Source organism: Bidens hawaiensis, unplaced genomic scaffold (assembly GCF_021521415.1).
Source record: "Bidens hawaiensis isolate Kalapana, Puna unplaced genomic scaffold, B.hawaiensis_p1.1 tig00043453_1, whole genome shotgun sequence".
Classification (NCBI taxonomy): Eukaryota; Viridiplantae; Streptophyta; class Magnoliopsida; order Asterales; family Asteraceae; genus Bidens; species Bidens hawaiensis.
In genome coordinates this window covers 61,489-86,581 of record NW_027497699.1, presented here as the reverse complement: position 1 = coordinate 86,581, position 25,093 = coordinate 61,489, and the positions used below count along the sequence as shown (strand labels likewise).

Below are 25,093 nucleotides of genomic sequence, written 5' to 3'. Positions count from 1 at the left end.
ACATTTTAATATAATAAGTAGATATTTGAGCTATATTAATTGATAGAAGTTGCAGTTTTTAGACATTATTTGATGCTAAAAAGATGTATACATTTATATACATCAATACTCAATTTCTTGCTCTAAATTCTGAGTTTTATCCGATCAATCATTTGTGAACCACAAATAGTTTGATCTGAAAGTGTGATCACGACTCTTAGAAATCCAAAATACCCAAAATTTCCCAACGTATAACATTATGGACAACATAAGAATTTATGTAACTATAATAAAGATTTGATACTAAAATGAAAATAAACATCAAACTCTCCATACTCTTAATGGTTTTTTTTATTAGTTTTTATTAATCTCAAATATCATTTTTTGCTCGTTGTCCGTCCCAACTAACAAATTGGCTGATAACGAGTCACATTTTATCATATTTGTTCTTAACGGTCCGCGACTAACAGAATTTTAACGCCGTTAGTTGTAAGTCGCCAGAAAAACGTTTTTGACCAGAAAACTCACATTTTTTCCCCCGGAAAACCCAACATTTTCGTCCCAAACATCTTTGTAACATTAAATCAGATCTTTAGGAACATTTTCCTAGGAAAAACCCCAATTGTTGAAGTCGCCGAAACCATAGAACCATTGTCGGAATCGGTTGGCGGTGCCGTGGTTGGTTGGTGGTGGCTGCGACGTTCAGGTAGTGTTCAAGTTGAGTTTTCAGACAAAAATGCTACTTTTCCGATCAGAAAGTGTTTTCCAACGTCATGTAAGTAACGTCATTACGATTTTGTTAATCGCGGACCGTTGGGAGCAGCATATAAATTAAAAGATGGGACCCTTAGCAGCCAATTCATTAGTTGGGACCGACAACAACCAAAAGATATAGTTGAGATTAATAAAAACCAATATACTTTTTTTTCCATTATCGAATTTTAATTTCTCGTATACAACAAAATTCCTATAGTTTGTGACAGTAGCTGTTACAAATAAATATTCTTAAAATGGAAACTTTCCAGACAAAAATAAAAATGATGTAACTTCCGCTGGATAGATTGAATATATGATATGACATAGGAAATCAACATCTTAGCATCTTGTAGTTAACCAGACAGCAACGGTTCTAAAGATCCCCATGTTCTTCCACATTTCAGCTTCACAATCAGTGGAACTGCAAAAAATAAAAGTCAATTAGATTGGTCTAAAGTCAACACAGTCAAAGTTTCCAACATGTCATCATTTGGCAATGACCTGGTTACTTATCTTGAATTGAAAAGCTTTAAAACTTGTAGTGACTTTATCAAAAGCATTAAGGTTTAAAGTTTTTCATGGAAAAAAAAAAGTTGGTCACCTTATTATGCAATAGTTAATCGTATACACAACAAGAAAAACAGAAACTTGTGGAACGCACCGAGAAGAGAGGCGGCACTTTCCATGCTCAATTTTAGTATCATTCCAGCCGCAGTTATAACAGAAGGATCAGCTTCAAGTATTAACTCATCATGTACCTGAAAAATCACATATTGAACATTAGTTAAGTTTACCATATATCATTTTATCTTTACTTACACTGAAACACTCTTAAAATCAAACCTGTAGAAGAATTCGACAACGACCCTTAAGCATGTGAAATCTTTCTGCAAGTTCAACACTAGACTTTGACTTTTCAACGCCTTCACTTACGATTGAGTGTATAGTTATCATTGCAACTTTGATAATATCAGCTGCAGATCCCTGTAAAAACAGTAAAACACCAATACTTAAATCTTGGAAAACATTCATGTTTTTCAAAAAAACCTAAGGTTTAATACTGTACCTGACAAATCGAATTCACAGCTTGCCTTTGAGCTTTTGACTTTTCTTCACTATTTCCAAATTTTATTTTTGCCAAAAATCTCTTCCTTCCCATTAATGTTTCCACATAACTACACATCACCAACAACAGATCAAATATGTATATACACATATACAGAAATATGTTTAAACTATATTTTACCCTTTTTGGCGGCATAGTGCGACGGCTTCTTTAAGCCAAGAAGAAACGCCGGGATATGATCTTTTAAAGCTCTGAATTTTGTCATTAGCATCATTGGGACTGCAATCAAGTTGTTCTGCAAGGGAATTTGCACCCATGCCATATAATATTCCATACAGCAATCGTTTGGTTTGGTCTCGTTCTGTGGGGTCCACTGATGACTCAGCTTTCCCGGTCCATTTGGCAGTAATCATGTTAAACACATCACCAGAAGGTTTTGTGAGGAGCTCGATTAGTGACGCGTCTTTGGAGAAATGGGCCATTAATCTCAGTTCTATCTGGGAATAATCTGCAGTTACTAGTAACCAGTTTTCCTGCGTAAATTAAAATATTATTTGTATAATTATACTACAACCAATTATGAGGAAACTAGACTATTATTACTATTATTAATCCTGACCTGAGTTGGGATGAAGAAATCGCGAGGATTTACTTTGTAGTGTTCAGTGTTTGAATCGCTAGCCTCTTTTCCATCATGGTTTATCTTGAATTCAACCATGTGCTCCACACACTAAACAGAATATTCCAAGAAACAAAAAAACCAATTTCAGTAATTGAAGAACAAGAAACGGATAATCACAAACCATTTATTCAAAATATCATATATTATTGAGGGAGTATATTTTATAATCATTTTTGTCCACACTAATTGCAAACAAAAGGTGACACAAATCAACCCTAGGGGTGTAAACGAGCTGAGCCCGATCCCGGCTCATGTTCAGATTCGAGCTTGGTTCGCTTGTTATTTATTAGGATTGGGATCATGTGAGAACCATTTTGAAATTGAGAACTTTGAGAACCATTTTGAACCACAAAAGAAACTCTTTTTAAGGAAAAATAAAAAAAAATATAAAACAAAAAAAGCGCAAAAATAAAAAGAGTAAAAAAACCAAAAAATTTTATTTTTCATCCCGGTTTCATATAAAAATTCAAAAAAATTCAAAAAAAAATATCGGTTTAGCAAAATTATACATATATGTATAATACTTTTTTTTATTTCTTTATACACATATGTACAATTAATATAAATAATAATGTACATATGTGTACATTATGTAAACCGAGATTAAAAAAATATACATGTGTATAAATTTTTTTTTATGAAACCGGGATGAAAAATAAATTTTTTTGGTTTTCTTACTTTTTAAAATTTTTCGTTTTATGATTTTTTTTAATATTTTTTTGTGGCCTAAAATGGTTCTCAAAGTTCTCAATTTCAAAAAGTTCTCTTTATCTCTTAGGATCCTCACCGTATATATATATATATAGTTCTAACTTTCATATATAGTATAATATATGTATATTTAATTAATTAATTATTTAATTTCATCACAAATTTATATATACTAAATATTATTATGTAAATATATTTGATATATTAAACAAAAGTTGTATAAATAAGAGGCTCGTTTACACTCGCGGGCCTATGCGAGCTCGATAAGTGAAGCTTGGATTTGGGGTCGTTTATTAAGCGAGCTTACTTAGACTCGGTCCCAGGCTCAAGCTCGGTTCGATTCGAGCTTTTAGCAAGCCGATAGAATAGCTTACGAGCAGCTTGACTCGTTACACCCCTAGTCAACCCAACCCGAGCAAACCCGACCCTTTTCAAGTTTCAACACGTACCTGAAGATTAGGGTCCTCCATGGATAACCGACCAGTTGCAGTTGAAGTTTGGAGCCAATGTCCATGAAGCGTGTATCTTTGAGTTTTCATGGACAACTTTGCAAGAGAACACATTGAACCCAATGTAGAGTTTAAAAGTTTAGCCAACGTGCGGTGTTCTTTAATAATAGGAATTATAGGATGCTTGAGCCTAAAACAAAGTCATTTTCACGACATTTAAAAATTGAAACTTACAAGTCATTATGCTAAAAAAAAAAACAATCCACCTTAACATTTCCAAACAATGTTTGTCGGTACTAGGATGTTGTTTCCCTTCATAACCATCAGGAATTGGTAACTTTAGCCTTGTATAAAGTACATCTGCAATATCTGCCGATGTGTACAAAGAAAACCGTGTCCCCGCTAACATGTACGCCTCATTTTCAAGAAATCTTAGTTTTTTAGCCACAACATGGCGTGACTGAATGCAACCATCCATGTCAACGCCTATTCCAGAAAGTTCCATGTCAGCAAGGATATTCACCAGTGGCATCTCAGTAGTTACTAGCGGTTCTAGAAGATTCTCAGATGCTAGAAGCTTCCACAGAACTGATGACAAAGCCCGTGTTTGAGATGCACGTCTACAACAACCGTTATGTGCAGCCCTCCGCATCTGATTCTTCCACCGGCCCTTCTGGTTAGCAGCTGCTGCCACCTCTCCAGGTAACCGTTTCTTGATTTCCTGAATATCAGAATTTAAGATTCATAATTCAAATTAAAAAAAAACACATGTTAATAGATAACCCTTTTAATATTAAAACAACCAACCTTTTCCAAATTAGGGTTAGAGCTTCTTTCATCATCAGGCCAAAGAATCCAAACAGCAACACACAAGTCAACTGTCTCTTGAATATGAATTGGAGAAAACATATAATAACTGTTGTCAATGAGGTCAACACCTAGTTTTGACCGGATGAGTCAAACTACCAAATCTCTGAATAGAAACAGCAGGATTTTTCAAAACCTGATTTTGAATCTTTAAATTCCACCCAAATTTTTTAACTTGACTCTTTCCCAATATCATACTAATTCTAGCCCATCTTTGTTTTGCCAGTTCAAGATTATTATTACCACTTGGATTTTTGATTATGTTGGTGTCGGACCAGAACAAGTCTTTTGGGATACTAATATAATAAACAGGAGAATCTTCCCAGCATGTTGCAATACCGTGTAGTTCAAACGGGGCAATCGTGTTGAATTCAGACCGTTTGTTAAAATGAATATCAAAAAAGAATTCTTGTGTCGTGTCCCACATGTCCAAGAACAAATCAAATCCACCTGGCACGTGGACCGCACTTGTGGGACCCTTTTCAGATGTTCTTTCTTTGTTGCCAACATGTATATTCTCCTTCTCCGGAAGATTTAGATTTTCATTTAAACCGTTTTGCCTCATAACGGTGATGTCAGCATTGGAGTTGCTTAAGGTGGTATCATCTGAGTTTTCTTCTGCTGATGCCACTAAGTTAACACCAGATGGTTTTTCTTCTGTTGGTGCTTCATTATTTGAGTTTATGTCTTTTCGGTCCACACAACCGCTACTGGTTGTGCCTTCCCGTGAAGACGTCACTGGCTCGTTTTTAGTGACGTTCACTGAAGCTGAGGGTAATTTTGGAAGAGAAAATTGAGAAACATCAACTCCAAGAGCCTTGAAAGCTGAGAAAGCAGCAGCCCTTGCTTCTTCAGCTTTATCTAAAACAATTTTACGGGCCCCATTCATTATCTTTTTAGCAACTCCCAGTTGAATACGTTTTTGTACCGTATTTTCTAATGCAAAATTAAAAGCAAAATGTTAGACAAAGCACTGCAATGCAATAATATATCAGGGTCAAACGAGTCAAACAATCAACTTGTTTACCTTGTGCGTCCCACGATGAAGATTCAAAAATCGCTTTAGCAATTTCAAGTACAGATGCTTCAGCAATTGCTTGGGGAGTACGAAATCCCGCTTTATAAAGTGCTCTAGCTCGAGCACCCTAAAAGATAAGCATATTATTGTAAATAAAAGATGAATAAATCAGACATAAAAAGCTAGAAAGTTTATAAAAATCAAACCTTGATATAGGGTATGGTGGTCAACTCAGCAATCTCAGCTCGTACACCAAACGAAACACGGTTTTGAAATTTGGAAAACAAGCTTTCAAGATCATTCCAACCTAATCTTTCACAAAACACAGCAACCATAGATGCAAATCTGCCTGCATTTTCTTGCAAAGATTGAACCATCCCACGAGCCACCTTAAAGCCTTCACAAACCTCTGCAACGGGTACTTCCTTTATCCAAAAACACCATCGCCAAAAAGAGTATATTACAAATATGCCATTGGTTATTAGTTATGAAATGAAACAACCAACCTGTACAAGTCTTGACAAGATGAGTGCAACATAAAATCTTTTACAGACACGAAGCATCTGATCATTTGTAAGCACGCCATTGGTTGACACCCCGAGCCCTTTTGCATCGTGCCGTGATCTTTCTGACGTGCGGATTGGAGCTCCATGGGCCATACGCATCAGAAACGGTTCTTGCACTCCAACACGGTTTCCAACTGACTGCAATTCATGATATGATAAACTGAAACTAACCCATGATTTTGAAGAATAATTAAAAATAAAATAAAATTTTACCTGCTCAAGAGGTGGCAATTGCATAAATCTTTCATAGTACAATTCCCAATCGGGTTGAACATCAACATTAGTCGGTGTTACTAAGTATACTAAGTGCAAATCAGATGCAAGCACAAATCCTTCTCTTGCCCTCGAAAGATCATCTAGAACAATCTAGAACCAAAAATAAGTTAGATGAAAAGGTGATACTAAACATGAGAATAAAAATGTTAAAAATGCTTACAAGTGACTCTTCAGGACAGAGAGAACTGCCAAAAGAAGCACGCCCGAGAGGTGTGGTACTATACAACTTAGTTTCTTCACTCCATTCTAGAAACTTCCTATGACACAGCCATTTTAATGAATCTTTGGCTGATTTTACGACATCTTCAAATGGTTGTGTTGAGTTTAAAAGAGTGCATCTAACGTAGCAATGGATATCATTAGCGGTTTGAACAATTCCACCAGCAACAACTTCTAATATTGCATGTGTCATTCCATTCTTATCTTCTGATAAGCAAGAATGCAAAGGTGGACAGCTGTCACCAATCAGTGCCACTATTCTTTTCAGTTCTTCAGGTTTGCATATTAGCACCTATGTTTGCAATAAAGATAATAAGATGCATTTAAACATTAAACCATTTAAAAGAAAATGGGTTGAAAGTCACATGAAATGTATATTTAATTGCATATAAATCATTTAATTCAAAAGTTAGACTAATTATTGAAAAAATATTTTGTAGTCATATTTGACACACCGATTGTTGCATAAAAATTTAAACAAGTGTACAAGTGTCTTGGGTGGGTCAACCTGACCTGACCCATTTTGATACATACAAAAAACTACCCATTTTTAGACCTGTGAACAAACCAAACAGGGCAGGTTCATGTTCGTTCGTTTAACTTTAACCAAACAAACGATCGAACATAAACAATTAAACGAACAAAATTTTCTTGTTCATGTTCGTTCGTTAAGAAAATATATGTGATCATGTTTGTTTATTAAATAAACAAACTTCCTGCCAAACAGTTCACAATCAGTTCATTGAACGGTTTTTTCGGTTACCCATTATTCTGAATCACCCATTCTTGGTTCATACCAAAATTTACCTGTTTTGGATCACCCATTTTTTCACCTCTAATCTATATATAAAAGTTCAGAAAAAACATAGACATACACTCTCTCCTTTTGTATCAATTCCAGTGCGACCTGCACGACCAGACATTTGTCGATATCTTGTCCCGTCTATAAAATCCCGACCAATCCTAGGCTGTCTGAAGATAACTCATCTTGCGGGTAGGTTCACTCCAGCCGCTAACGTGGATGTAGCAGTTAAAACACGTACTAGACCTTTACGGTAGCAATTTTCAACTATTTCTCGTTCTTCAACCTAAATAACAAACAAAAAGATCTCAAAAGATTCAAACTTTATAAAAATAATTAGAATTAACAATCACTAAACGAAAAAGTAGTGCACATACTGTGAGACCAGCATGGTGATAGGCAACACCAGCAGGAAGTGTTTCAGCAAGTACAGGATCTAACCCTGCTGGAGACTTTTTTAATCCATCAATAGCCGAAGCAATATCAGGATATTCATTTTCACCATTAATATTCACAGTAAAACTCTTGAGGTACTTTGCAACATGTTTAGCAGTTGATTCACGTCCTTTACGACTCGAGCAAAAAATCAACACTGAATGACCCTCTTGGACAACCTAACAATATCACACAATATGTTACCTCATTCAGATTCATAAACGGGAAAATTGCACATATGGTCCCTGTGGCTTGACCATATTGCAAGTTTGGTCCTTCTAAAATGTGCAAACTTAGTCTAAACATTTGTGAGAGGGTTGCACATTTAGTCCCCACTGTTAATCCCATTTAACTTTTAATGAAAAAATGATGTTAGGCGTTATTCATGTGAGGACAATTGTGTCTTTTCAAATTTGAAACCTTGATAAAATACTACTTCAAATTCCAGAACTCCTAACATCGACTTCATCACCTTCAATTATGTATGAACCTTCGATTTTGCCCTGATCGAAGGTGATGAAGTCGACGTTAGGAGTTCCGGACTTTGAAAGAGTATTGCATCACTTCCAAAAGACACAATTACCCTAACATGAATAGCACACGACAGCACTTTCCTGTTAAACTAACTAGGATAAACAGTGGAAACTAAGCGTGCAACCCTCTCACAAATGTTTGAACCACGTTTGCAATTTTTAAAATCTAGGGGCCAAACCTGCAATATAGTCAAACCACAGGGACTATTTGTGCAATTTTCTCTACATAAAATACGAAATTTTCAAATTTTAAAATTCTGTACCTCATTGCATAACTCAATAATATTATCAGGATCTTTACCACCAAGATCGGCTCTTTTTGGAATCGTCCTTACAAGTTCCATCTTTTTGTTATAAATTGAGTTACCAACTTTAATATACTCTTCAAGTGGAACGGGTCGAAAATCTGTCTGATATAGTGCTGCCTGAAAAACATTAACTTTGTATCAGTAATCAGCTAAACAAGTAAACTAAAACTTATAATGTGTTTTTAAACGTACTTGCAGCCAATCAGCAACTGCACCAACATTGGGCAGTGTGGCACTCATCCCGACAATTTGGAGACCTTGAGTGGGGTCCGTTTTCCCATTGCTTGTTCCAGAACTTTCGCCACTAGAAAATTCTACTCTACCTTCACCAGCTCCATACCGAAGCTTTGTTAACATAAGTTCCAAAAGATAGCCCCTGTGCTGATCTCCCACCTGGAAAACAAAAACAAACAAAAAAATATAATTTTTGACATACCAGCTACTAATAAGAAGATGTACATGTTGCATTATTCAAAGATAAGATTACCATGTGAAGTTCATCAATTACTATGATCCCAACTTCTGATAACCGCCCTTCTTCCAGCAATCTATTTAGTAAAGAATTTGCCTTCTCGATCGTGCAAACGGCTACAGATGTATCTTTAGGAAGAATCCCACCACCTTGACTTCCATAATAACTTCTAACATGTTTATCAAGTGGTTCAAGTAAGGCTTGAAGATGTTCTGCCTGCATCAGTTACATATGAATAATGAATCTTAATAAAATTAAAATCCTTCATAGTCAAGACAATAAGTTAAAGCAAAAGTCAAACCTTCTCTGCGCAAATTGTTACATACGGAAGAACAAGAAGTGCCACTTTTCTTGTTGATAATACCCGCCGTAACATTAATATTTCTGCAACAAAACTTTTACCAGCACTATGGCAGAAAAACAAAATAGTTTCTTAAAAAAGTTAAGTAGAAAAATATATAATAAAGAAAAAAAATGCAAAAACTTTATAATATTTATCGTCATAATGAAAATACCTTGTAGATGCACAATACACAAGGTTCCTTTTTTGTAACACGCCTTCAACCTGAAGGCAGTCCACCTGAAAAATAATAACTGAATTTAAAGTTTTGAACTTTAAAAAAATTAAAAGAACATCACAGACTTAGAAAACATACCTGCCAAGGATAAAGTTTTGATATTCCTCGTTTTTTATAAGTTTTGCATATTTCAGAAGGAAGCCAATTGCTGATATCTAAACGATCATTGGGATTTACTGAACTCGATGGAGTATTTTCTACACTGTTTAAACTGTTCACGTTATAACTTTTGATGTCCGTATTTGGTGATGTTGACTGTCTGCTATCATTAGGTGGACTGAATTCATTACTTCTTGTTTTGGTAACTACACAACTTGAATTTGTGTCTTGCAGCTTACACAAAGATTGAACTTGGTTGCAAGGGGTGCTCATACGTTTATCCTCACACGAAAAATCAAAATGCTTTACCGGTAATGGCGACACTTCTTTATTTACAGAATTACCAATCTGCCCTGCAGATGCCAAGTCAGCATCCTTGTTGGCACCATCTTCTAACATACCATTTGCTTTGGACAAACCATCGGCCATATGGATCGCCTCTCTCCAGAACGTATCTCCTGGTGAAAACATAGAGCTTCCATGCATTGACTGAGGTGTTTCTTCACCTGCAACTTTGACAGCTGGCAGACTCGGTGTGTTGCATAATGCCACGTCAGCAACTTCCATGGATGTTTTATTGCATTTCCTCAGGCCCATTTGACGATTCTCCTGGTTTTCATCACTGCTAATATGCCTCTTCTTAACTGTTTTATCTTCCAAATCTGTAACAAATGAACTGCCGGGCCTTTTATGTGTGTTAACTTGTGTAGTTGGAAGATCACTGCATCATTGACATAGAACTAATATGAAAGTTTTAAACTTAAAAAAAACAAACTGCGTAAAAGAATTAGAAAATAACACACCTGCAATAATATGACAAAAAGGTAGCTGCAAAGTGTTGTAGCTCCGGATTCTCCACAGAATCGGATGACTCGATTGCTGATGTCAGATTCCTTCTCACATGATCTTGATTATCACAGGATGCGGGTGCAGTGGTAAGAGAAGGGTGTTGGTTTTGTGAAGAAACCAGATAGCTGGATAAAGAACCCTTGGCACCAGGAGACCCTTGAACCGAAAGCTTTGCATTTGGTTCAACGTTCCCTGATTTCGATAGAGGAGATACAAACTTTTTCTTTTTCTTTGAAGAAAAAAACTGCACATACAAAATGGGATTTTTCTTCCATTATCTTGTTTCATATAAACAATGATGCATCAACAGAGTGTGTTCAAAGAACACGAGAGATTTAAATTGTATCGTTATAGAAATGGGAAACAAGAATGTTGCAGATTGGTTCAATTTCACATATTTATGAAACCCTAAAGAATATGAAGATGGGATTACGAGCAAACCTGGTCAACACGGGAGCGGTCAGACGCCATTGTTATTGAGCCCTAGGTACTTACTTACTTCATATATATGTATACCACTACCATTTGATTGTTCCTTCAAAGGATTTGATTTGAACTCAATTCAAGACCGCCAACACTGTCTACACGGATTATTTCGAAAATTAATAATATATATATTTTAGGAAACCTTCAATATCATTTTTTATTTTTCTTTTCTTTAGGAAACCGTTAAAATCCCCCTATATTAATATTAAAATATTATTTCGAAAAATAACATATCTATCTATCTATAATATATATAAACGAAAACATAAAAATCCTATGTGTCGTGATGTGATCGCTTCCCCTTTTTATGGAGTCACCAGATTTGTTTGATTTTTAAATGGAGGTTTCTCATGCATTTGATATGAATTCACGGGTATGGGTCTTACCAAACCCAGATATTTCTTAAACGGGTTATAACATCTCATTAAATTAAAAACTAATCTCACCAAATATTTGATATAAAAATCCTATAAAGTAGGATATACAAAAAATTAATATATGATTTATTTAAAAAAGATATTTATTATTTATAATTAAAAAAACCAATTTTATAGTAAAAAAAAATAAACGGACATTGGGTCTCATCAAACCCATATAGTTTTTAAACCGGGTTATAACATCTCATTTATTTGTGAAACAATTTATTATCAAACCATAAGTATATTATTAACTTTCATACAATAAAAATAATAAAAATTCAAAAAATCAATAAATATTAAAAACAAATAATATAAAATAACCCCCGTAATACGGGGGATAAAAACTAGTATGTATATATATATATACTAGTTTGATCCTCCCGTATTACGGGAGTATATTCAAGTTTTTATTTTAATCGTTTTGCTATTTTATGATAATTTATTTTATTTTTTAACGTAGTTTAGTTTTAATTTAATACATATATATTAGTTTGTTATTATATTTTTTAGCGTTTGAGGTTTTTTTAATTGAGATGTGTAGGTTTTTTTGATCTTTAACGAACAAACATAAACGAACACAAGCATGTTGATTTTTTTTTAAATGAACAAACATGAGCACAAATATTTGTCTAATGAAAAAGGGGGTGTTAATGTAGTTAACAATGGTGGGTAGTATCGGAAGTTAACCGACGATGAAGATGATAGACCAGCAACATAAAACATGTAAAGGAGATATATTAAAGTAGGGTTTAATGATAGTGTTTACCAATAAATGAGATCTTATAACCCATTTGAGGGCTATTAGGGTTTGGTAAGACCCATAACCCGTATAAATTATTCTTTGATGATTAAGGGGTTATTTCACAAATAAATGAGATTTTATAACCCGTTTAGGAGTTATCCAGGTTTGGTGAGACCCATGACCCGTAAAAATAATTGTTTGATTATGAAAGAGTTTCATAAATATATGAGATGTTATAACCCATTTGAAGACTAACCGGGTTTGGTAAGACCCATACCCGTGAATTCGGGTCAAATGCATGAGAAGCCTCCATTTAAAAATCAAGCAATCTGGTGGCTCTAGAGAATAGGGGGAACAACCTGAGAGCGATACGTAAGATTTCATGGCAGACAATTATATAGATAGTTAGATATATCTATATCTATACTATATATAATACACCAAACAATGGCAAATTAAGACATCCATTTTTAAGTAATTTACAACACTTAAAGCATGAGGTACATGTGTTAGTAAGGGTAAACATGTCTTTTAACCACAATCCATTCAACTTACAAGTTTAGTCCCTCATCTTTAACCATATTATGTTTTTAATTTAACTTGTAAACTAACTTCTCGTCCATGATTTTTAAACGACTATAGTCTTTTCATACGTTAATATTTTTATAAACAAATTGCACCATAAAAACGAGCATTTTATTCTCTTTAATTTGGATATGATATTGTTGTAATTTTTTTTCATTTTAAATAAATTAATATGTTACGTAGGGGTGTTCAGTGTCGGTTTTGATTGTTTTTAAGTTAAAGTTGTGAGTCCAACCGTTAATACTGATTTTTTGTCGTCCAAAATCAAACTCAACCATTGAAAGTTGAAACTGAATCGTTACTAACGGCCTGGTTCCAGTTTGGTTTAACAGTTTAAACTTTATAATAAATTTAGTTTAAAATAATTAATAATTTAAATGTACCATCAATTTTAACTAAAAACCAACATAATATGATACTTAAGATAATCATAAATAAAAAATGATAATTTTAGCCACATAAATGGTAAATATTAATGGAAGATCTAGGACGTGAAATAATAACAACAAATATTACAAAAGGAATCATGTTGCAATTAGGTTAATTTACAGTCTTTTCTGGTTTCATATGGCTGGTTGTCGTATAAACTGCGAATCAACCGTTCACTACGTTTTGAAAATTTTGAAACCGACCAACAAACCGAAAGTAAAAAAGAAAAAGAAAAAAAAAGTCAAACCAATGACCGATTTAAACGATTTCAAGGTTTTAACCGAACCATAAACACTTATATGTGTACGTGATTAACAGGCTCAAACACCTGCTGCATCGCGCGGACACCCGTCTAGTATATATATATAGGGGAATGTTAACGTACAAATGAAATTAACGCGTTAAATGTGAGAATTAAGTAGAGTAATTATATATACAAGTAGAGTAATTATGTAATTACTCTATGATGTAATTACATAATACTCTACTTGTATATATAATTACTCTACTTGATTCTCACGTTTAGCACGTTAATTTCATTTGTATTTGATCCAAACCCTATATATATATATATAGGGGTGGGTTAACATACAATAATGGCTTATCATACATTACGTGCACGACCTTCCAGAACGTTAGATTAAAAAAACACGCGGTGACAATTTCGTAAATAACCCAACAGTAGTTCGCGATCAAAATTCGTCGATTACAAATCGACTCTGATCCAAATTTGGAACTCGTCAATCAATCTAATCCAATTTCTAAACTCTAATCACAGCTTAAAGTATGAAATCTCTGAAGTCAAAAACCAAATCAAAATCGAACGGTGTTGAACATCAAGAAATCTTCAAAATTGATCAAAAAATGATGATTTAATCAATCGAATTGATGTCTACAAGTATTTAGATTCATCAATCAATTATGGAATTGCATTAATAATGCACTCAATCGAGCTCTGAGTAGGGTTCAAAATATTATGTTTAAACGTTCTGAAACAAAACTGAAGACCTTTAAACGTTCTGACCAAAAAAGAACATCTTTAACGTTCTAATACGTCAACGAAGTTCTAGGTGTTCAAAAAAAATGAACATCTTTAAACGTTCTAATACGTTCAATGAAGTTCTGGGTGTTAAAAAAATGAACATATTTAAACGTTCTAATACATTCTGGGTGTTTAAAAAAGTTTAGAAAAAAATTAAACACATGTAACATGAAATTGAACACCGAAATCACTTCATCTAATATTGTAATCATCAAACAATGATCAATCGACCGTCAATTTGATCATCGATTCGATCATATAAACAAAATTATGGAACGTCTGCAACTGGGTTTCTGCAATGGCGCTTAAAACTTTAAACGTTCAGTTAAAACCCATCACTCAAAAATCAAAATTGATCAATTGAAACTTCAAATTGATGATCAATTGGATCAATTTCAAACTTTAATTGATCAATTAGTTCAACAATTTCAATTTTAATTGGTCAATTTTATCAACTGACCTGTGAACAAGTCGTGACGGAGGAAGATGGCGTACGGTGGATGAAATCGTTGGATGGTGGACGGTGGTCGGAATCATTGGATGGTGACGGATTGTTGAACGATCATGGTGAAGGTGGACAGAATCGATGGGAACAGCGAATCAGATTTGATGAAAATTACAGTATTGCCCCCGCGTGTTATTTGAAATCGACGGGGATACGAGTCGCGTACATAATGTACGATTAGGGATTATTGTATTGGATCCTTTATCTATATATACATACACACACACACACATATATATGTGTGTGTGTGTGTGTGTGTGGGTTATTGTACAATAATCAGTTATCGTACATTAGGTACGCGAGCTTTATAAACGTCGATTTCAATTTTACGCGATGGCATAATCGTAAATAACCTAGATCTAATTCGACGATCTAATTCAACAATTGATTCATCCAAGTGTCCATCCATATCAATATTATTCAATCGTCGATCAATATCAAACTAATCTACATATTGACATCAAACTAAATTGAGTTATCTAAACCTTAAATGTTCGTTTCCTACAAATAAACTTCAAACACAATCGGTCAGTTTTTTTACATTTAAACAAACGATTGTTGTTTGTTCTTCAATTTTTAGCCTAATTATACAAATTTGAGCCTTCAATTTTACAGTTGCAACTTATTTTGAATGTTAAACAAAACTGAAGACATTTTACATTTAAAGACAAAATGGCAAAAAAACGTCCTTTATGTTTACACGGTTTTTCAATGGACGTCATTTGGAAAACTTAATGATAGAAAACATCCTTTATGTTCAAAAAATGTTGCAAGGTTCGTCCTTTTCACTAACGAGGGCAATTTAGTCTTTTTACCCCATCAGGGGTTATTTGTGTAATTGACTTAAAATTTTGGGCTTTAAATAATGTAAGGCCCCGAACCCGGTGACCCTACTTTAGCGTCGGATTTACTCATAAACACAGTTCTTCAAATCAGAGTTTATCAAAACTTTTCGCGGAATATAAAACATCAATCATTTGTTACAAAACATTAAATCTTTTCTTTGATACCATAACACAAAACTTTATACTTAAAACATCTTTACTTCTTTCTTCAGATGCCAGCCGTTCAATCCATGCCGTGTGTCATCCTCATGCTAACTTTATAATCAGCTCACCTGCGTGCATACTAAAAGTCAGCTACGCTGAGTGAGTTCTAGTTAATCGAACGCCATACAATACATACACATACACACATATCCGTAGATACATATCCATACTTCACTAGTTACCCTTCTGTTCTACATACATACTTGCTACCATACATACATACATATCTACAATCACTAACCTCCGTCTACCGAGAGTACGTTCATAGTTCACCGTCTATACCTGTACTCAAGGTCGTGAACACGTACAAGGTTCGCAGTCCTTACCTATGTTCACCATTTATGGTACGTACAAGGATCGCGGTCCTTCCCTATACCATAGTACATCTACAACACGTACAAGGTTCGCAGTCCTTCCCTATGTTGCAACCTAATTCATAGCACGTACGAGGTTCGCAGTCCTCCCCTATGCTACAAAATCAGCACGTATAAGGTTCACAGTCCTTTCCTATGCTGAAATACATCCACAACACGTACAAGGTTCGCAATCCTTCCCTATGTTGCAACCTAGTTCATAGCACGCACGAGGTTCGCAGTCCTCCCCTATGCTACAAATACAGCACGTATAAGGTTCACAGTCCTTTCCTATGCTGACGCCTATCTACATTACGTATAAGGTTCGCGGTCCTTATCTACGTTTACATATATCATCTACTTCACGTATAAGGCTCGCAGTCCTTAACTACGCCATCACCAGCCGAGTCTATGTCCGACAGAAGCTAGAGGGATTTGCTATCCTAGCTTACTATGTCGAACGTAGAACTCACATGCCATTCGTGTACCCATATACACATACTTACATTATAACATAAGAACACTCTAGGCATTCCTTACCTCATTCATTTAACAACCATACCCCTTGTCGTTACGTGCAATATCCGAAGATCGTTCACGCCCCGACAAGTATTCATTTGAAATATTCATACATCTTCGATATATAATATTCGTACCTTTATTTTTAACTTGACAGTACGCGCAATATCCGAAGATCGTTCGCGTACCGACAAACAATCATTCATATCTATCACACATATCACATATGACATACACTTATCACTTAGGATAAATGTATTAACAACACATCGAGTATGCACACAGCCCCGAAAACATAACAAGGAATGGGGCTAGAAACTCACCTGAACACGGTTACGTTCACCGTTAATCGTAATCCCTTTCTTCAGCTGTGCACGGCTGACTGTATAACAAGTACACGTATCAAACAACTATCACTACTCATATCATCTTTCCAGTCTTAACTACTGCCCACTACGAACGGGGGTCCGGGGGTAGCGCCCCTGGCAGCGGGGTCTAGGGGCGCAGCCCCTAGCAGGGTCCAAGGGGCAGAGCCCCTGGCTGGGGTCGAGCTGCCAGGTCAGCTTGGAAAAATTTTATTTACATTAACTGTCTTAACACATTTTCCATTAGGTTTTTAATTTATTTTCTAAGCGAACTTAACTTTAGGCGAAGTTAAACCTTAGGCGAACTTAGCTTTAGGCGAAGTTAAACCTCAGGCGAACTTGGCTTTAGGCGAAGTTAAACCTCAGGCGAACTTAGCTTCAGGCGAAGTTAAACCTTAGGCGAACTTGGCTTCAGGCGAAGTTAAACCTTAGGCGAACTTGGCTTCAGGCGAAGTTAAACCTTAGGCGAACTTGGATTCAGGCGAAGTTATCATCAGGCGAACTTAACTTTACAGCGAAGTTGCCATCAGGCGAACTTAGCTTGCAGGCGAAGTTCATCAGGCGAACTTAGCTTGCAGGCGAAGTTCGTCGCGTTGAAGGCGAAGTTGCCCAGATGAAGGCGAAGTTGCCCAGACAGCCGCTGTTCGGTTTCTTTCCAGCATTTTGAGCGATTTTAACACCCTTGCTATGGTTCAATCTCACCCGCTACGCTTCCCGACCATTTTCGGTCGCTTATACACTAAAAAGCTTGGATCTTTAAACTTCAAAGATCAAGAATCATACCTTTGAGCTTGTTGGATCTCGTTAACCTGCTAGCACTCTAATCTCTTTCTCTTGGACCTGCCCGATTCTTCCCTTGGCTCGCCCCGGTTCCGGCGAAGTTAGTGTGTGGTGTGTGTGTTAGGGAGTTTGGTGAAAAATGAAAGATATTTTGGGTTTAGGGGATATTTATATCCTTGAAATCCCATGGACCTAAGGCCCATTCTCATTTAACCCATCTCTATTAATCCAAGTCCATAACCCACATCCATTACCCGACACTAGCCCGACCCATACCAACTCCTATTCTTTTATTTATTTCCTGATAACCCGAGTAAACTTTCCCTCTATTATTAAGTAATATAATTAATATTATCTTGAAATTTCGGGATGTTACAAATAAATAAAAAATTTCTCTTTTTGACCCATCTTCTTCCCCAAATACAACTCTCTCTTTCTCTTAATCCACACTCCAACCATTATTTTCCAGTTCAAGGCCACCACCACTACTATCGTTCATATCCAACATCATAGCCACTGTCGCCGGAATCACCTAATTATCCCTCTCTCTTCTCTTTTAGTCTCTACACCACTAGGATAACGGGACCCCTGCCACCGCACCCCACCCCCGCTTAGAACCAAAACCACCCACCAGTCACCACCAAACCATTTCCGGCTGCTTCTTCCCTTCCGGCCACTTTGTGTTTTCTAGATCTGAACCCTTTCAAGCTTTGTCCGGCACAACGATCGATGCTCTTAGCCGGTGGTTGTATGATTTAGGGGTAATAAGCCGTTGAAATTGATTGGTCAGGAAGGGGCTTCTATGCGGCAATATTTACAAGATCTTCGATTGATTGGTAAGTGGTTGATTTTAGTGGTTTGGGTATCGAATGAGTGTCGTATGATGTTTTATTCAACTTGATGCTTCATAAAATCAGGAGAAGAAGGATGGCGTTGGCGTTGGCGTTGGTGGAGAGCCGACGATGCTGGAAAGAGAGAGAGAGAGAGAAAGTTTTAGTTTATATAACGGAGGTCAGGCGAAGGTAGATGATGGAGACGGAGAGGAGGAGGAGGACAGCGGCGATCAAGGCGTTGATGTGGGTTGTGTAATGGGGACGTCGACGAGACCGGTAGGTGGTGTTTACAAGTGGTGGTGTTTACGACAGGTGGTGGCTACGGCAGGTGGTGGTTTTTACGGCAGGTGGTGATTACGGTAGGTGGTGGTGGTTACGGAAGACGGTGGTTACAGCAGGCAGTGGTTGTTTGCTGATGGTGGTGGTTGAGAGAAAGAATGTGAGTGTGTGGTGATTGTGTTTTATATGTTTTTACAATATAGTTTTGATTATTAAATTAATTGTAAATTTACAAATATACCCTTATGTGCATTGCATATGACCAAATTAAACGAAAATACTTAACTGGGTTAGTGACAAAGGACGTAACGTGATAGAGTTTTTAAGCATAAAGGATGTTTTCTGTCATAAAGTTTGCCAAAGGACGTCCATTGAAAAACCGTGTAAACATAAAGGACGTCTTTTGCCATTTTGTCACATTTAAATGTTATTACCAAAACAAACACCTTTAAACGTTCAAGTTTAGAAGTTCAGTATCAAAACTTTAGAAGTTCTGCACCAAAACTTTAGAAGTTTTGCACCAAAACTTTAGAAGTTCAGCCAAATTCCCCCCTTAAACGTTCAAGGTTAAACCTTTAAACGTTCAGGCAAATAACTTAAAGGTTCAGGCAAAAAACTTTAAACGTTCAAGCCAAATTCCCATCCTTAAAGCGTTCAGTCTTAAACCTTTAAACGTTCAGGCATACAAACTTTAAACGTTCTGTTAAACCCATCACTCAAAAATCAAAATTGATTAATTCAAGCTTCAAGTTGATGATTAATTAGATCAATTTCAAAGTTTAATTGATCAATTAGTTCAGCAATTTCAATTTCAATTTCAATTGGTCAATTTGATCAACCGACTTGTGAATAACTCATGACGGAGGAAGATGGTGTTCACGAGGGTATCGTCGATGGCCGCGATGATGAATGCAATCGTTGGACGGTGACGAATTGTTGAACGATGATGGTGAAGGTGGACGGAATCAATGGGAGCAGCGGATCAGAGTTGATGGTTTTTTACAATATTGCCACCGCATATTTTTTGAAACCAACGGTGTAGGAACTCGCGTACGTAATGTACGATTAGGGATTATTGTATTGAATCATTTATATATATATATACATATATATATATATATTAGATTCAATATCATTTTCATATTTTTCTTTTCTTTATGAGACATTTAAAATCGTCATTTATATTCAAATCGCTAACTAACACGTCTATTTATTAACTTTAAATGAGGGACAAAACATTGTTTTTGTTAGGTAGTTCACTATGGGCGTGGCCGGGGGCGCTCATGGGGCAGCTTTGGGTTTGAACATCGCTGAGGGGCGCGAACTTAGGGGCGTCCAGGGGGCTGTCTCTCTAAGACCGGCGCTATGGGGTGAATATGTGGGCCCTCTCTCCCTCTCGCAAATACATACATACATATATAAATATATATAACATGGTAAATGTACATTAAACCACATAGGGGCGTTATGGAGAGGGGTAACAAACCTGCGTGGTGATGACGTGACGTTAATATGGCACTATGGAGGGGCTTTAAAACCCCTCCATAGTGAGCAGCTTTATAAACAAGAAGGGGGAAAGTGATTCTTATTCATATATATCACATACATCATGTATATATACATCTACAAAAGTGAAGCCGAAGACTCGTGATATAAATGAGACTAAACGTGTGATATGGGAGAGTTATACCGGTATTAATGTTTGTCTTAATATATATATTTGTTGGTCACAGACAACGTTAATTTTCACTTAACAAGATACGATTTCAACAAAAAGATAGTTAATATGTGTGGAATTTGAAATCGGCTTGTGGGAATTCATCGTACAGAATTACGAGTTACATTATTTGAAGCAAATTACAAGTGATTGAAAGTAAAACATTTGTTTAGTTTTTACAAAATGAATCACTCTGAAGGATTAAGCTCAAGTTGCAGTGAATGATCCAAAGTCTTTGAATGCTTTAGCTCATCATCTTTTATTCATTTGATTGCCTTTTATAGGGAGTGAATGATCCAAAGTCTTTGAATGCTTTAGCTCATCATCTTTTATTCATTTGATTGCCTTTTATAGGGATAATTTGGGCATCAGAAAGTGTACAAGTGGGTCTACACTTTTATTGGTGCTTGTTCCCTGAAAATTCTTCTTGTCTCAGTTTATCCTTTGGTAGTGTCCACTTGACCGGTCGTGATGACGTGGCTTGAAGCTTGAGTATTAGCCATGTGAAAACGACTAAGTGTAGAATCTACCTTTAGAGTGATCGTCATAGAAATTCTAAAGATCGGATTGTCGATCTGTTGATCAGGTACCCGAGTATTGTAATTAGCGGGCTGATTTGTCTACGAGTTCGGTTGATTTGTAGCTCCAGTCTTGTGTTACCCAGCTTCTTTGTATAACTTTTCTTTCAATACTTACAAATTAAGAATGACTAATTGATCTAATGATCTATTAGTACTAACAATTTCCCATAAGTATTGAAAGAAAAATAATGACATAATAAAGGCAAGTGAAAGAAAATTTACAAGAAACTAGGATGTTTAGAACAATGGTTACAAGACCAAATATAAAAAATAATTAAGAAATGTGTCCAAAGAAATCAACTTTGACAAACTTTTTCCTTGGAACCGTTCTATCACATTCTTCATAAAGCACCTTCAAATTTTGTCTTCGCCCTACCCGATCACCAACAATATCTTTGATTTCCTTCTTATGCTACTTTAATCCTAGGCTCGATAAAACAACTTCTACCTTGCTCTTGCTCATGCAATTTTGTATGTAATGAAGTTTTGGGTTGGAGTACTTACAAAGTTCTTGTAATCAGAATAATCTTCTTTTTCTTTTATCATTTCTGTAAAATACACCAAGCCCAACAAATGTTGCAATGAGACATGTGAACCGTTGATCTTTTGTTTTTGGTAAGTCCTCATTAGGAGGATTAAGGAGAGTTTGGCTAACAACACCTTGTTTTCTAAGGCTAAGATCAAAATCACAGAGAGCATGTCTCTTGTACAGATTTTCCCAGCTTTGGGGATAGCATAAATGCCTCTTTCTAATTTTGATCGCATTAGATTTTTCTTCAACAAACTTTTGCCTAAGCTAATAAGATCCTTAGAATGCAATAACTCGAGATCACCATCTTCAAATTTGTGTGTTGGCCCATTTTCTTTCTTTGATTGGATGGGTACCAAATTGAAGCGATGAGTTATTTCCATACGATCACAATGTGGTCTATAGTTAAAGACTCTTTTGGTCGCTAAATCCGGAAACGTGAGTGGTTCACTATAAGCTCTATACAGATTAGACATCTTTCTCAGGAAATGTGATTTCAGAAGAAAGAGTTGAAAACATAAAGCTTCTTTTAGTTGCCTCATATTCTTCTTTAATATGTATGGATGGTGGTGGCATATCTTTAGAAGCAAGCTTCTTTGATCTTTCTTCTTCAACAACAATTAACATCACCCTTTTGCAAAATTTCAAGATTTGGTTATTGCTTTTCTCCAAAAGTAATACCTTGTGATCTATTCTTTGTTGTGGTAACCTTGAGAGGAGTTGCATCAGGTTATGCTTGTTTTAGTGAGAGTTCCTTCTTGCACGTCTACTTTTCAGTTATTGTAGGTTGAGTACTTGAGGGAGCAGTAGTTGTTGATGCTGTTGGAGTTGCCATTGGTGTTGATGTTGCTGTTGTGGTCCTTTGTTCCTTGGAGGTGCTTGTCTTGGTTGACAAAGTGATCTTTTCAACAACATTTTTGAACTTAGGTGTGTGCAAGCTATTTCTTAATGCGTGACAATACTTCTATATAGAATTTTCTTTACAATTCAGCTACCTGAGTTGCTGACTGATTCCATGTTTGAGTATTCTTGACAAAATCCACCTTGACCTTTCCAAAATCATTTTTGAGCATATTAATATCTTGGTATCAAAGGAATGGTCTTTACCACTTCATCCCATTGTTTCTTGTTGTTTCCAGAGCTCTTGAAAAGCCCCATACCTTCCTTTGCTTCAAACAAACTTCCCACCTTATTTCGAGTATCCAAAAACTTTTGATTGAGCTTATCTAGTTTTGAAAAAAACTTTGTCAAGTGTGTTGTCACATTTAGATGAACGCCCAATTTTGAGATCTCAGCTTTTGATCTTGTTTCAGAAATATGATTATTTAAGTCTCCAACTAAGCTTCAAACTCTAGATAGTTCTTTCTTTTGTTCTTGTAGCTCAGCAAGAACTTTATTTATTAACTGAGTTGTGATTAGAGTTATCAAGCCTTTTTGTTGGTGCTGGTGGAGTTGGTTTGTAAAGCATTCAGAGTTTCAATGTTTGTTTTAGCAAAGTCTTGAAAGTTAGACTTTCTCAAATAATCACTAAAGGAATTTGGAACAACAAATGCTACGGCTTCTAACTAACCAGATGTGAACACATTCATACCCGTTGGAATGTGGCATGCACCATGTTGATCATCATATGAACAACTAGTGCTATGAAAATCAGTACCAGACATTTGAAACTCATGCAAAGCTCGATTCCCTCACTTTCTTAAATACGTGTTACAGGTTGTTCTCTATATGTTGGTAAAGAGTTCAACAAATGTCCCCTTTCCATATTTCCTTGATTAGATGTCTAATCTCTACCTGTTGTTGCATTATCCTCCTCCTCTTAAGCAAATTTAGAGGATAAGCTAAGTCTTCCCTTAATGGTAGTTCGTTCTTGTGTTGCAGCTTCCGTCAAGTTTGTGATGAAAGCCATTGACATTGTTTGTGTCGAGTCTTCAATTAATGATGGCAATGGTTCGGGTTTGGGTCGGGTTTAACTATTCCCAAACCCAAACTTGTTTATTAAAGTCCGTCCCAAACCCATCCCAAACCCGTCGGGTTCTTATCGGGTAAATACCCATCGGGTTTCGGGTTTCCTATTGGGTTTTGTCAAAATACAAGTCGGTCATACCATAAGCAATCTAACATGATATACAAATATCATAAAAAATCTAATATCAAATCTTAACTAAATCATAAACAATATGAAAACATATATATAAACACCATAAGAAATCTTTTTTAAGTCTTTAACATACCAATTAACAATGTAAGGATATACATACGTACTGTATGGTAATTGATATTTTTGATAAATTATAGAATATGAATAATTGATTATAATACAAATGATTTATAAAGAGAGTGTATCCTCCTCATTCAAATTTCATCTAGAATAACTAAATTACAATATATTTAGAATATATTATATATTTATACGAATACATATATAAAAAAAAGTTATGTCGAGTACATCGGGTATATAATCAGGTAAATGGGTCAATGTTATCGGGTAATCGGGTCGGGTGATAAGGTATATTACAAATCCCAAACCCGTCCAAGACCCGTGAAAAATTTTAAAACTAATCCCAAACCCGTCACAAACCCTAATTGGTCGGGTATTACCCGTCCAATTATGCCGAGTTTCGGTTTTTCCCATCAGGTTCGGGTTTCATTGTCATCCCTATCTTTAATATTGGCAGCTACCTCATGTTCACCAGGAGGTATCTTAGAGGCATAATCCTCATCGATAATCGGTTGCAATGCAATGCATATAAATCTCAATAGCCACGAGATCTGGTTGCTTTCCTGCAGGGTTCGACGATCAACTCCCAAATTAATAATGAAACACGAAGTAAACAAATAACTCTTGTTTATTAATCAATAAATCTTACTCAAAAAACTGATTACAATATCTCAAACTGTAACAACTCGGGTTTTTCGAACTAACAATTTATATAAATACCCGACCCGTTTCGATGTTCGGGTTATTTTATTAAATAAAAATACCGCGTTTATCGAGTAAATTTATTCTTAATATATATAATATATAAAATAACTTTGAAATATATTCAGTTTTAACCCTAAAACTATACTATTCTATTTATGTTTCCATCCAAGAAATTGAGGGGCCTTTTTGCAAAACTGGGTAATTATTATATATTATAATCCTTTTACCCGTTTACCCAAACCCATATCAAGATCCAACCTGTTTTGCCCAACCCGTATACCCGTTTAAA

General features: G+C 35.8%; 1 pseudogene across 1 annotated transcript; it reads right to left on the bottom strand.

Moving 5' to 3' along the window:
* Nucleotides 1-910: 910 nt before the first annotated feature.
* On the bottom strand, nt 911-11,171 carry LOC143594289 (helicase and polymerase-containing protein TEBICHI-like; annotated as a pseudogene). Its single transcript, XR_013146312.1, has 24 exons — nt 11,107-11,171; nt 10,620-10,909; nt 9,796-10,537; nt 9,655-9,719; nt 9,441-9,546; nt 9,155-9,355; nt 8,860-9,060; nt 8,623-8,784; nt 7,769-8,005; nt 7,465-7,677; nt 6,531-6,881; nt 6,308-6,460; nt 6,035-6,232; nt 5,735-5,953; nt 5,538-5,655; nt 4,451-5,446; nt 3,910-4,364; nt 3,644-3,833; nt 2,421-2,531; nt 1,982-2,334; nt 1,802-1,910; nt 1,579-1,719; nt 1,397-1,493; nt 911-1,156 (listed from the first exon to the last, which is right to left on the bottom strand). The product of XR_013146312.1 is annotated as a helicase and polymerase-containing protein TEBICHI-like (transcript).
* Nucleotides 11,172-25,093: the final 13,922 nt, after the last annotated feature.